Source organism: Mesoplodon mirus (assembly GCF_964341445.2).
Source record: "Mesoplodon mirus genome assembly, contig: HAP1_SCAFFOLD_617, whole genome shotgun sequence".
Taxonomy (NCBI): domain Eukaryota; kingdom Metazoa; phylum Chordata; class Mammalia; order Artiodactyla; family Ziphiidae; genus Mesoplodon; species Mesoplodon mirus.
In genome coordinates, this window is record NW_028295408.1 from 215,016 (window position 1) to 229,170 (window position 14,155).

Here is a 14,155-nt window from a genome sequence, read left to right on the forward strand (position 1 = left end):
CAGGGAAGGACAGGAACAGGAAGGCTGTGGGCTTGTAAATACCCTTTCCCTAGCACGTGGGAGAATCTTCCATTCTTTCAGAAGTGTTCCTTCCACCCCACCCATCTCCCATCTCCACCCCCACCCCCAGAAGTGATGGTCCCCCCAGCTTACTCTGTTTTCTCCTCCACAACAGAGAGAACTAGAGTTTCGGGTGGGACGGGGGTTACTAACCTCCAAGCTTCTCGTGGCTCAGCTCCATTACCCTCCCACGCCTGACCACCCCCTCCTCAACGCACCGAGCCTAGAGCTAAGGTCAGTAGGAAGGATTCTTGAGTCTGCTCCTTCCCCGCTGTAAGACTTGGAGCTACTTCTGTGAACACGGAGCCTGTTTCCCCATCCTGGAAACGGGGCTGGGGACCTCTAGCGGGCAGGTCGGGGAGGGCTCGCAGCGCTGCAGCGGGCTGTAATTGGCCGGGTGCTGCCAGCGCAACTCCCCCTCATCCTCGGGAGCCGCGTACGCCACGCCCCTCCCCAGCTCGGCCGTCAGAATGGCGTTGCCGTGGCGACGTTTGCACAAAGGCCGGGCGGGCGCGCGGGCTGCGGGCTGTGGCCTGGAGACTCCGCGGGAGGGCGGCAGAGCGGAGGTCAGGGCTCTCGGCGGAGGACGAGGCGTGGGCTTCTTCCTCTGGCCAGGTGAGAGCGGCGCGCGAGGAGGCGGCGGGCGGAAACCTGGGCCAGAGGAGGCCAGCCCTGCGAGGTCAAGGGCGTTGGGGTAGGCAGGGGACCCGGCGCCAGCCGAGTCCGAACTCTCTGATCCAGGCTCGGGTCGCCAGAAAAGGTGCCCCAACACCAGCCATTCCTTCCTAAGTGCAGCCCCTACCTCGCCCCCCAAGGGAGGCGGCACGGGAGCTTTAAGCCTCTCCTGGGCACCAGCTCTTGGATGTCCTGTGGGTATAGCTGGGATTAAGAGAGGAACCCCTGTTTCCCCTGATTTATGGACAACACCCACCCAATGGTCAGAGACACACACACAGACACACCCGCCCCTTACCTGAACTCCCCTTCTTTAAGGAACTTTGAGGCCACTGTATACCTCAAAAGTAAGTTTGCTCCTATAGCCCAATTCTGAGCCATCCAAAGTGGTCGGGGGAACGCAGATGACTGAAGCCCTTTTGCTCTTTCCTGTGGCTGGTGCTCCATGGCGCTGAGTAAGAACGAATTCACAGAGCTCCACACATTCAAATTACTTTGACAGTGTTTTCACGCAAGGAAGTGAGGCACAGGGCAAAATGAAGGTGGAGAAATATTGTCCAATCCAAAAGCTAAAGAGATAGAATTTAGGTTTTCCAAGGAGTCATCTAAGCTAGATACTGACAGGAAAAATGAAAGGTAGTTAGTATCAAAGCTTCCTAGCCAGCTGGCTGTACTGACTTGCTTTGAGGTGTCCTTTGTATTTTCATTCACTCAGCAAGTGTTTCCCAAGCACCTACTATGTGTCAGGTTCTGCCCCCCCGCCGCCCCCTGCCCTGGAGAAGGGGTAATGCACAGAACTGGCAGGAACTGCAAAGGGTCTGACATTTGACCCTGTTTGAAAGTTAGTAAGTTAGCCTGCCCAGCTTATAGTTCCTGGCAGAAGACAAGAGACTCCTGGGCCAGAAACAAAGAACTTGATTACTCACAGCACAGCTGACATAACAGGCAGCAGAGCTGCATATGCACATTGGTTCCTGTTGCCCTGAAAGTCCCTCGGGGTGGTGCAGAGCAGCCAGTGTGGATGCTGTGCGCCCAGTGGGTCTGTGTCCCAGGTAAGGAACTCCAAACTCAGGAAACTGCAATCTTTGAAAGGGGCTGCTAGCAAACCTGCCCAACTTTTGCCCCAGAAGGAGCCGTTATCTTTATTAGAAACATTACCTCTATCCTCCCAGGCTGTTTGCCATACAAGCATCCTCGGAAAGTGAGTGCAGGACAAAATCTTTCAATGCCTTTGCTATGAAGATGGGTACAAACACAAAATACCCATGAAGAATCGCTTCTTAACAAAATGAACACAGTCCTGGTTTTCCAGGAACATATATCTTAGTGAAAGAGAAACTAACAGCAAGCATAACTAAAGAAAGGAACAAGAACATGTCAGAGAATGATAAGTACAAGGAAGGAAACACAGCAGGGGAAAACTAGCAGGGGAATAACATGACTGAGGGTGCCTTTAGCCAGAGTGGTCAGTCAGGTGGTTGCCCCGAGGGGGGACGTCTGAGCAGAGAGAAGACCCCAGCCTTGGGGACGTCTGGGGTGAGAGCTAAAAAACAAATATGCACATGATCCAAGTTTAAGTTTTCAATTAGTGGCGTTTCCTGTGGTTTTCCTGCAGAAGAGACATTTCTTGGAAGTTTCCATTTTAGCTTAATTAGACTTGAATGTGTTGCGTGCTAACATGGTCCTCTGCAATTGAAGATTAATAACTGAAGGCAGCAGAGCATGGTTCTTTGGGAAGAGGATATGTCTATTCCCCTGTATACATGACAGCGAACTTAATCAAATGTATTTCTCATTATCTGAAAGCATCAATATTTGTGGGACATCCACAGGCCTCAAAGTTTACAAATATAAACTAGTCTGCTTATTTTTATTTCTCTTACCCCCAGGTAGGGTCTCGTCTTCCTTTCAGAGGATAGAATGCTGGTTTCAAGGACTTTCTTTTATTACATGTCCCAAGTGTCAGCAGACAGTGCAATTCCCCCACCCCTACTCTGCCCCACCAGCAGCAATGGAGGTTTGTACACTGGTTACATGCAAAGGCCCAGAGTTGTCACACACTTACTATTGTGTGACCTTAACTTCTCTGAGTCTCAGTTTCCTCATTTGTAAAGCGGGACAATACTGACACCTGCCTCGCAGGGTGGTTCTGAGGATGAAAAGAGGCCATGTGTGTAAAAGGATAGCCCGGTGCCTGGCACTTAGTAGGGATTCAGTGATGGAATGATGATGGAGATGTTGATGGAAAGCAGAGCCAGACCGGAGACCCTCTACGGTCAGACCTAGATGATTTTTGTTTTTATCCACAGTCTAACAACTTCACACTTCAGTGACCTTTCAGTTGAAAAGAGACTTTGGGGACTTTCCTGGTAGCTCAGCAGTTAAGAATCCGCCTGCCAATGCAGGGAACACGGGTTCGAGCCCTGGTCCAGGAAGATCCCACATGCCTCGGAGCAACTAAGCCAGTGCACCACAACTACTGAGCCTGCACTCTAGAGCCCGCGAGCCACAACTAGGGCCCGTGTGCCGCAACTACTGAGCCCACGTGCTCCAACTACTGAAGCCTGCACATCTCCACAACAGGAGAAGCCACCGCAATGAGAAGCCTGCGCACTGTGAGGAAGAGTAGCCTCCGCTCGCTGCAACTAGAGAAAGCCCACATGCAGCAACGAACACCCAACACAGCCAAAAAAAAAAGGAAAAGAAAGAAAAGAGACTATCTTTGACATGGCACTGAGATGGATCAGAATTGAAATATCATGTGAATTATCATCAACATTTTGGAACCAGCTGAAGTCACTGAAATTTTTATGTTTGAAAACACATGTATATATGGGCTTCCCTGGTGGCACAGTGGTTGAGAGTCCGCCTGCCAATGCAGGGGACACGGGTCCGTGCCCCGGTCTGGGAGGATCCCACATGCCGCGGAGCGGCTGGGCCCGTGAGCCATGGCCTCTGAGCCTGTGCATCCGGAGCCTGTGCTCGGCAACGGGAGAGGCCAAAACAGTGAGAGGCCCGCGTAACGCAAAAATAAATAATAATAATAATAAATAAATAAAAATTAAAAAAATAAAAAACATGTATAGGGCTTCCCTGGTGGCGCAGTGGTTGAGAATCTGCCTTCTAATACAGGGGACATGGGTTCGAGCCCTGGTCTGGGAAGATCCCACGTGCCGCGGAGCAACTAGGCCCGCGAGCCACAACTACTGAGCCTGCGCATCTGGAGCCTGTGCTCCACAACAAGAGAGGCCGCGATAGTGAGAGGCCCACGCACCGCGATGAAGAGTGGCCCCCGCTTGCCACAACTAGAGAAAGCCCTCGCACAGAAACGAAGACCCAACACAGCCAAAAATAAATAAATAAATTTTAAAAACATGTTTAGGATTTACTTTGAAATGCATTAAAATATAAAATGTATAGATGGGTAGATATGTGATAAAGCAAATAGAGCAAAATGTTGATTGTAGAATCTGGGTGGTGGTTCTATAGAAGTTCACCATCCACTTCTTTCAACTTTTCTGTGTGTTTGACATTTTCCTAATAAAATGCCAGCAAAAGATACGTACAGAGTCTTGACCGTACAGCCAAGCTATAATCTTGATATTTTGTCTTTGGAAATCATTTTTTTTTCAACCTAAATATATGAAGGAATGCGGTGACTTAAAAAGAAAGTATCTTCTAATGCCCATTTCCTTGATGACTGACTCTTCCACACTTTAAGAAGCTCTGTAGAAGTTGGGGTTTCTTGAGTCAAAGTTCAGAAGCCCAAGATTAATAACAGTCACAATCACAGTAGGACAAATGGGTGTTTAGTGTAGCAATCACCATTCTAGATGCTTCACATTTAATCCTCACAAAACTCTTTGGGATACAGAGTATTATTAGCCCCATTTTACCGATGAGGAAACAGAGGCATAGAGAGAGAATAAGTAACTCACCCAGAGTCACAGAGCTAGTAAGTGGTGGGTTAGTAACACTGAGTACTTGATTCTGTCAGATAACTAACCCCAAACTAAGCTTAATGGGAGGTGGAGAGCGGTTATCAGTGGAATTCAGATTTGTTTGGTTTTTTTTTTTTTTGCTATTGCTTGTTTGTGCTCTGAATTACATAAAGGATGTCCTCTTGTGATCAGAAGCAAGCTCATCTATGCCGGCTATCACTGTTAAAAGGACAGTCTTAAAAATGTGCGGAATTATCATTGTGATCATTGTTAAATCCAGCTATCCACTCCTACCTCTGCTGACTTCTCCTGTGGACATTATGGTGTATTCCATTCATTCTAAATATGACATTGAATAATTAGAGGACTGTATTTTTCTAACAAAATTGTTTTCTGAAAACCTTTTATAGGGAAAGCAGAGAATATGAAAGCCTATCTAAAGAGTGCAGAAGGCTATTTTGTCCTGAATAAAAGCACTACGATTGGAAGGCATGAAAATTCAGACCTTGTTTTACAGGTAAGACCTCTTCCTAGCCAGTCCCCGACCCTCCCTACCCCTCACACCACCAAAAGTCCTTACTGTTCTGTGGACTCCAGTCTCTTGTAAAGCACAGCCTCTGGCTAACAGTCCCAGCCTTCCTCGGTGTGCCACCAATAACCATTCCCCGCATGTGCTGGGTCTCCCTGGCACATGTGGTAAGAATGAGCACAGTGCAAAGTGCGATGGGCCCTGTGTCCTTTGCTGACTGTGTCTGCAGTGTCCCACCCTGATGGCGTGGTTTGGAAGGTGGGCGTAGAGCTGATGCTTGACCTTCACCTGCGCCGCGTCTGGCAGCCACGGCCACCTGAAGGGCCCAGCTTGAGCAATGGCCTCTCGCCCTTTCCAGAGCTTCTGGAGACTCTGGGCCCGTCAGAGCCGTCCCCCGCCCCCGTACCTCCAAGTAGTAAATCAGGGTAAGCCCTGGGCGTGGCCTCAGCGCTCTCTCACTTCATTTCATTCCATTCTCTGAATTAGCTGTGGCTTGGTCCACAGTCCCAGATCATTGACAGCCAAGGAAGTTGGAAGAAATTGTAAGTAAGGAATTATACAAACAGTGGCTTTGAGCCTTTTACAATTTTGAAAGGGATTAAAATATTGAAGCAGAAAGAGAAATGCAATGGAATCCCTTTAGGACTGTGAAAGGCAGACCACTCTCAGACTTCACTCAACAGAGTTTTTTAAACTTTATTTTGAAATAATTATAGATGCACAAATGGTAGAGAGAATGGCACGAAGCATGTGTGGAGTCCTGTGCCATTTTACCACGTGTGGATTTGGGTGTGGCCATCAGGATATAGGAGTATTCCATCATCAGGGATGTCCCTTGTGATGCTCCTTTTATAGTCACAATTCCTCCTCCCACCATCGTCCCCACGCTCCGAAAACCACTAATCTATTCTCCGTCTCTATAATTTTCATCATTTATGTATGACCTTTGCGATTGATTTTTTTTTTTTTTTTTTAGTCAGTGTAATGCCCTTGACATCCATTTAGGTTATTAGATTGTTCTTTTATTGCTGAGTAATAGTCCACGGTATGGACGTATCACCTATGTTTAACCATTCACTTTTTGAAGGACATTTTGTTTCCATTTGGGGCTATTACAAATAAATGTACTATAAACATTTGTATACAGGTTTTTGTGTGAACATAAGTTTTTATTTCTCTGTGATAAATGCTCAGGAGTATGATTGCATGGATTAACATATGTGTTTATATATATTCGCTTTGTAAAGAAACTGCCAGACTTATCCAGCATGGCTGTACCATTTTTCGTTTCCACCAGCAATGTATGAGACGCATCCTCACCAGCAATTAGCATAAACACTGTTTTTCATTTTAGCTGTTTTAGTAAGTGTTTAGTGGTATCTCATCATAGTCTTAACTTGCATTTCCCAAATCGATAGTGATGTTAAATATCTTTTCATGTACGTGTTTGCCTTCTGCATATCCTCTTCAGTGAAATATCTCTTCATATCTTTTAAGTGTCTCTAATCGAATTGTTAATTTTTTTAACATTGAGTTTTGAGAATTCTTTATGTATTTTACATATGAGTCCCTTGTCAGATAGATGGTTTGCAAATATTTTCTCCCATCCGTAGCTTGTCTTTTCATTCTCTTAGCAGAGTATTTCACAGAGCAAAAGCTTCAACTTTTGATGAAGTCCAGGTAGTTATTTTTTCTTTTATAGATCATGCTTTTAGTGTCATGTCTAAGAACATGCCACAAGGTCCCTGACCCTGAGGATTTTCTCTTATGCTTTCTTCTAAGTGTTTTATAGTTTTATGTTTAAATCTATGAACCATTTTGGGTTCACTGTCGTTTATGATGTGAGATTTAGGTCAAAGTTCATTTTTCTTCCATGTGGATATTTAGTTGTTCCAGAACCATTTGTTGAAAAGACTATCTTTTCTCCATTGAATTGCTTTTGCAAGTTTGTCAAAAATAATCTGGCCATACTTTCTATGGGGGCTACTTCTTAGTTCCCTACTATGTTTCATGGATCTATTTGTCATAATGGATCTACCATTATGACATAGCCTTGATTACTGTCGCTATGTAAGTCTTAAATCAGGTAGAGTGATTCCTCCCACTTTTCTTTAAAAAAAATTTTTAACCTATTCTAGTTCCTTTGCCTTTCCATTTACACTTTAGTGTAAGCCTGTCTGTATATACAAAATATCATGCTGTAATTTTGATTGGAATTGTGTTTAATCCTATATATCAATGTGAGAATAATTGATATACTCCTACATTGTCTTCCAATTCATGAACATGGTATATTTATCCATTTATTCAGTGTCTCTCATGAGTGTTTTGTAGTTTTCAGCATACGTGTCCTGAACATGTTTTGTTAGATTTACACTTAAGTATATCTCTCTTTTTTTTTTTGAGTGATTGTAAATGGTATTATATTTTTAATTTTGGTGTCCACATGTTCATTGACAGTATATAGAAATACAGTTGATTTTTGTATGCTTCTTGGGACCTAGCAAACTTAACTGCACTTTCTTATATAAGGGCTTTTGTAGATGTCTTGGGATTTTATACATAAACAATCATGTCATCTGCAAATAAGAACAATTTTATTTCTCCTTTCAGAAAAGGAGATCTGCATGCCTTGAATCTTCTTTTCCTTGCTTTATTTCCCTGGTTAAGACTTCCAGGACTCTGCTGAACAAGAGCAGTGTATAAATCCTTATATTCGCTTGTTCCTGACATTAGGGGAAAGCAGTTACTCTTTCACCATTAAGTAGGAGGTTAGCTGTAGGGTTTTTATACATGTTCTTACGAAGTGAGAAATTTCCCCCTTTATTCCTAGTTTTCTGAGAATGTTTATTGTAAACGCAACAGATTTAAAGATAACTCCATGAACCTCCCCGTGAGATTCTCCTCCATGATATGGTCTCCCTTCAAGGACACAGAACATCTGTTCAGTGTGCAAAGTGGGAGGAAAAAGAAGAAGAAGAAGAACTGTAGTTTCTTCTTTATCCTAAGAAGGCATAGATTTGGGGTAGTTTTATTTCCTGTCTGGCTAAAGTAGAGACAGAGATCTCTGATATTAGAAAACTGTAGTAATTTTTAAAAGCACAGGCTTTGGAGATAGACACAGCTGGGTTTGAATCTCATTAGGCTACTTTGTGGCTGAGTGACTTCAACCAAATTACTTAATCACTCTGAGCTCCTTTTCCCTGTCTGTAAACCTCTTACCTCACAGGGTTATTCTGAGGATTAAGTGAGAAATGCATATAAAGAGCCTGGCATGTGGTGCTCAGTGAATGACCCAATGATCATTATTATGGTCTCATAAAACAGAGACTGAGAAGAATCCTCAGAGGTGCACAGGGTTGAGATGAGGATCCACTGACATTAATAAGCCATTTGGAAAAGGGAACTAATGAGGACAGTTATTAACGAGACAGAAATTGAGTTGCATTCATTGTATAGAAATAATTGACTGCTTACTGCTCCTCGGACTTAGCTTAAGAAATACATCACTAGGCTTCCCTGGTGGTGAAGTGGTTGAGAGTCCGCCTGCTGATGCAAGGGACACGGGTTCGTGCCCGGTCCGGGAATATCCCACATGCCGCGGAGCGGCTGGGCCTGTGAGCCATGGCCGCTGAGCCAGGGTGTCCGGAGCCTGAGATCCGCAACGGGAGAGGCCACAACAGTGAGAGGCCCGTGTACCGCCAAAAAAAAAAAAAAAAATTCAGGGATTTATATTACTAAAAAGTCATCCTTGCAATTACCCAGAGGTTACATCTAGCAAATAAAAAAGATTGTTCTATTTGCCTGGATCAATCCTAAAGAATAGGCAGTCATGCTTCTAAAGATTTCTACTCATCAGCAAGGCTGACATGTTGTTTTGACTATTGGTATCGTAGTATTTCGACATCATTTACTCTTTCCGATAATGGAAGGTAGTTACATGCTTCTTGTTTTTAAAAATTGGGAGAAAGGAAAATATGAGGAAGAAAATAAAAGTCACTTGTAATCATTTGGCTCAGGGAAAAATCAATATTGATATTTGCAGGGTTTTACCCTCCAGACTTTTTTCTATATCCTGTAAGGAGTTTGGTTCCCTAAGGCAATAGGAAGCCTGTTTATAGCCAGGCTAGTGAGAACTGTTTATAGTCAACAGTGATAACTGTTGTTATCACTCATTCATTGCACAGTATTTACCCAGAGCCTCAGCACCAAGCCAAGCCTAGGGGTACAGTGATGGCAGAACTGGACATGGTCCCTGCCATCAGGAAGCTGCCAGGAGAGAGAGAAATAAGTCAAATGATCCCACAAAGGTGTGACTAATTCCATTCCAACATTGGGGCTGTAAAGGAAAGGAATATGGAAGACAAGGAGGACTCAACTAGACAAAAGGAGAAAGGAATGGCATGTGCAAGGGCCCTGGGGTGGAAGAGCATATTGTGAATCCAAGGGACTGAGAGAAAACCAGGGCATCCAGAAGTCAGAGTGGGAAGGAGGAGGGCTAAGGGACAAGTCAGCCTCCTTCATGTCACCATAAGTGTTTTGATCTTTATCTGAAAAGCAGTGGGAAGAAGGCTTGAAGGATTGTAAACAAGGGGGAGACCTGCCAGTGAACATCCCAGCTGCTGTGTGCAGATGAGCCATCAGGAGCTCTATTCACAATCTCCCCTCTCCCATTTTACACGGCTCAAAAGCCTCAGCCTTGCTCATTTCACAGCTAAACCTTGCAAGTTATAATTTATATGATTTGATGTGCCTTGTAAACTGTATTTTTTAGAGTTGAATATGGCTGTTATTTAAACTCTGCTGAGAAAGGGACTCAGTTCTTCCAGAATGAAGAAACACCAAAGCCAGTGGTTGTTGGATTTTCCGCATGTTTAAGAGTGGTTGTTCAACATGAACTCCTAGGCATTCTGACACAGTGGGTTTGGGGTAAGGCCCAGGAATCTTCACATTTATATGCTCCCCAGGTTCAGGTGGGGGGAATGGAGTCCCTGGAGTTGGTTCCAGGACCACACTTTGAGAACCCCACCATCAGTGCTCCCTCCCTCTCCCTTCTTGATCAGCAGAGCTCCTGCTTGTGTGTGTGTGTGTGTGTGTGTGTGTGTGTGTATTCTTTCAATAAACTTTGTTTTGAGGAAAAGAGAAGCGAAGGGTAAACAATGAAGGGCTGACTGACCCTACCCCCTCCCCAGGGACTCCCCCAGTCCCACCCTGGGGAAGTCCCAGGATCCCTAGAAGACTGAGCTCTAGGACAGCCCAAGTCAGCGCAGGGCTGCAGCTACGAGGGTGGAGATGGAAGAGAAAAAGAAAGAACCGACATGACAGGGGGATGAAATGCTGGTGTCCACCCCTCACCCTCGGTGGTCAGTGTCCTGCCAGTCGTCTCCTTTCTCATGGGTGGAGCCATCTCTCCAGCCTGTGTCAGCCCTTCTCGCGTGGGATCTGAGGGTCGTGAAGCCAGACTGATCTCATACACACACCCCAGATCCCATCCAGCCGGATGACTCTCGTCCCTTTTCCTGGCCCCTGCCAGTTCTGGGCTGCCTCTCAGGAAAGAACCAGAGCCTACACCATAGTCTTGTTTATTATTATTAAACAAGGCTGCTGGGATTCTCCTATTATTTGCATCATTTCACGGACGTGCAGGTATGTCTGCTCTGTCAAAGGACACATACAGCTGTAACTCTGATGGGCATGGCCAAATTGTCCACCAGAGGTTTCCGGATGTGGTGTCCTGCCAACAGTGGACGCCCGTCTCCCACTCCCTCCCCAGCCTAGGGTGCTGACCCCCCATTGGATCTTCACTGATCTACGGGGTGAAGTATGGTACCTGTGTCATTTTACTTCACATTTCTCTTATTCTAAGCGAACACCTGCATTTTGAGACATAAGGTAACAGGTGGACTCTCTGTGGGGAAATCCACGGAATGAAACAGGCCTGGGAGGGTGCACTTGCTGGCTCCCCATCTGCATCGCGCTTGTCCTCCTGCCTGGGTCATGCTCCCATCCTCCCCCCTCCCCCCCACCTCACCCCTGGCTTCTCCCCAAGTGCTCCTTGCTCTGGGGGTTCACCTGTTTGGTCTCACCAGTCCTCAGGGAATGTTTTGTCCCCTGTTTGGGAACTGGCGGCTGATTTCATTGGTCAGTTCCCACCACAGCAATTGATGGAACTAGTTTCTCACCAGCAGATGGAGGGCTTCCAAGAGGAAAAAGTTCAGAGGAAAGGGCTAGATCGTGATCTCATTTTTCTCATTTTTTTTTTATTGTGGTAAGATATGCATAACATAAAATTTACCATCTTAACCACTTTTATTAAGTGTGCAGTTCAGTGGCATTAAATATATTCACACTGTTGTGCAGCCATCACCCCCATCCATCTCCAGAACTCTTTGAATCTTGCAGAACTGAAACTGCACCCATGAAACAACAACTCCCCTTGTCCCCCCATCCCAGCCCCCAGCAACCACCGTTCTGCTTTCTGTCTCTATGACCTTGGCTACTCTGGGTATCTCATATAAGTAGAATCATAACAGTATTTGTCTTTTCATGACTGGCTTCTTTCACTGAGTATAATATCCTTTCACTGAGTATAATGTCCATGTTCATCCATGCTGTAGCATGTGTCCGAATTTCCTTCCTTCTTTAAGGCTGAATAATATTCCATTGTGTGGATTCACCACATTTTGTTTATTCATTCATCTAGTGATGGACACTTGGGTTGTTTCCACCTTTTGGCTGTTGCAAACAATGCTATGAACATGGGTGTATAAATATCTCTTCAAGGCCCTGCTTTCAGTTCTTTGGGATATATACCCAAAAGTAGACTTGCTGGATCATATGATAATTTTATTTGTAATTGTTTGAGGAACTGCCATGCTGTTTTCCATAGTGGCTGCACCAAGTTACATTCTCACAACAGGGCACAAGGGTTCCACTTTCCCTGCGTCCTCACCAACTCTTGTGATTTCCCTTTTTTTTTTATAGTAGCCATTCTGATGGATGTGAGATGAAAGAAAGATCATAATCTTTTGAATAGCATACATAATACAAATAGCTACAGCATAGATTTCTGGACTACTTACTGTATCTCACATGGCTTTATACATCATCTATGTATGTTCTGTATATATATTTATAGAATTATATCCACAAAACAAATCCTGTGCGGGTGAGAACTACTATTATCATTATTATCCTTATTTGATGACATGGACATGGGACTCAGAAAGGTTAAGGAACTGGCCCAAATCACACAGCTAGACGGGGGAGGTGGGGCTGAGTTTCAGACTGAGCTGACTCAAGCTTCTAAAAACAGAAGCTTCACTTTTTGAGTGTAAATTTAGCTTTGGGAACATCTAATATCTAAATTGGAAATTCTCAGATAACTGAGATAACAAGATAATTGACTAATCTAGGGAAATTCCACCCTGTGGAATCGAGAATGGGGGTTGTCAGTGAAATGTGAGATCAATGTTCTCATGATCCTCATTCATGCAACAGACTGAGGTGGTGCCATCTAGGGGGGGATTTGGGTAAAGAGGAAACATTGACCTGGTGCTTTCCCAGGAAGAGGAGCATTGGGGCTGTTAAGTGGGGGCCCAGCAAGAAACACCACTTATCTCTCCAATCCAGCCAGAGTAAGTTCTCTGCTTATAAGGACTGGTGGAGTTCAATTAGTCCCACCTGGATAACCCAGGATAGTCTCCCACTTTTTAAAAAATTTTTAAAAAGTTTTTGGCTGGGTTTGGTCTTCGTTGCTGAGCACAGGCTTTCTCTAGTTGCAGCGAGCGAGGGTTACTCTTTGTTGCGGTGCACGGGCTTCTCATTGCAGTGGCTTCTCTTGTTGTGGAGCATAGGTTCTAGGCACACAGATTCAGTAGTTGTGGCACGTGGGCTCAGTAGTTGTGGCTCGTGGGCTCTGGAGCGCAGGCTCGGTAGTTGTGGCACACGGGCTTCGTAGCTCCATGGCATGTGGGATCTTCCCGGACCAGGGCTCGAACCCGTGTCCCCTGCATTGGCAGGCGGATTCTTAACCACTGCAACACCAGGGAAGTCTTTAGTCTCCCTCTTTTAAGAGCACTGATTAGTAACCTTGACATCGGCACAGTCCCTTTGGCCACCTCATGGAGCATATTCCCAGGTTCTGGGGATCAGGGCATGGGCATCTTTGGGAGACCATTCTGCCCACCACATTAATACTACCACCTGACTGGACCGTTGCTTTGGGACTGGTCTGAGAGCTTTCTGGAAGAATCAGTAGGATCAATGCCACAGGCCACGGAGAAAGATGGCTGGATGAGCTGGCAGGTGATAATGCCGTTACCAAGAGGGCAGGAAGCAGGACTGGTTGAGTGAGCACCTCAACATCCCGGAAGCAGCCAGGCAGTTTGGGGCCTGGAGATGAACCAGGGGTTGGAAATACACACCTGCGAATCGAGGGGGTGGCACAGTGGCCCCAGCCCATGGACAGAGTGTGGAGGGAACGGACATCTGAGGGGAGAGGAGCCCGGTGTGGAGAGCTGGAAGCAGTGAGAGAGGTGAGGGAGCCAGAGAGCTGCTGCCAGGCTGAGGGTATTCATCACAGAGACAGCTTGCTTTGTGCCAGGTACTGTTCTGGTCACCTTCGAGTGTATTAACTCATTTCATCCTTAGGAGGTTAGTGTTGTTTGCCCCACTTTACAGATGAGGGCGTTGAGGCACAGATAGGCTGAGTATCCTGCCTGAGGTCACAGAGGGAGGCTGGGGCACTGGGCACCACGCTCGGGCAGTCTGATTTCAGGACCAGCCTCTCCTGAGGCCTTGCCGGTCCACAGGGCTCTCCCGGGGAGACCGGGGAGGAAGGATCCAGCTGACGGGGAAGCAGAGAAGCTTCTTCTTTCCTTCCACTCCCAGACTCGTCATCTCACCAGCGCCTGGCCGTTTCCTCATATCCTTATTCTTTTGAAAACCC

At 45.8% G+C, this 14,155-nt stretch overlaps 1 pseudogene across 1 annotated transcript in view; it reads left to right on the forward strand.

Annotated features, from left to right (window-relative positions):
* Positions 1–5,100: 5,100 nt before the first annotated feature.
* LOC309797487 (forkhead-associated domain-containing protein 1-like) overlaps positions 5,101–14,155 on the forward strand; it is a 156,658-nt pseudogene continuing 147,603 nt past the window's right edge. The window contains exon 1 of the transcript in view: positions 5,101–5,193. The product of the transcript in view is annotated as a forkhead-associated domain-containing protein 1-like (transcript). The remainder of the gene's footprint in view (positions 5,194–14,155) is intronic.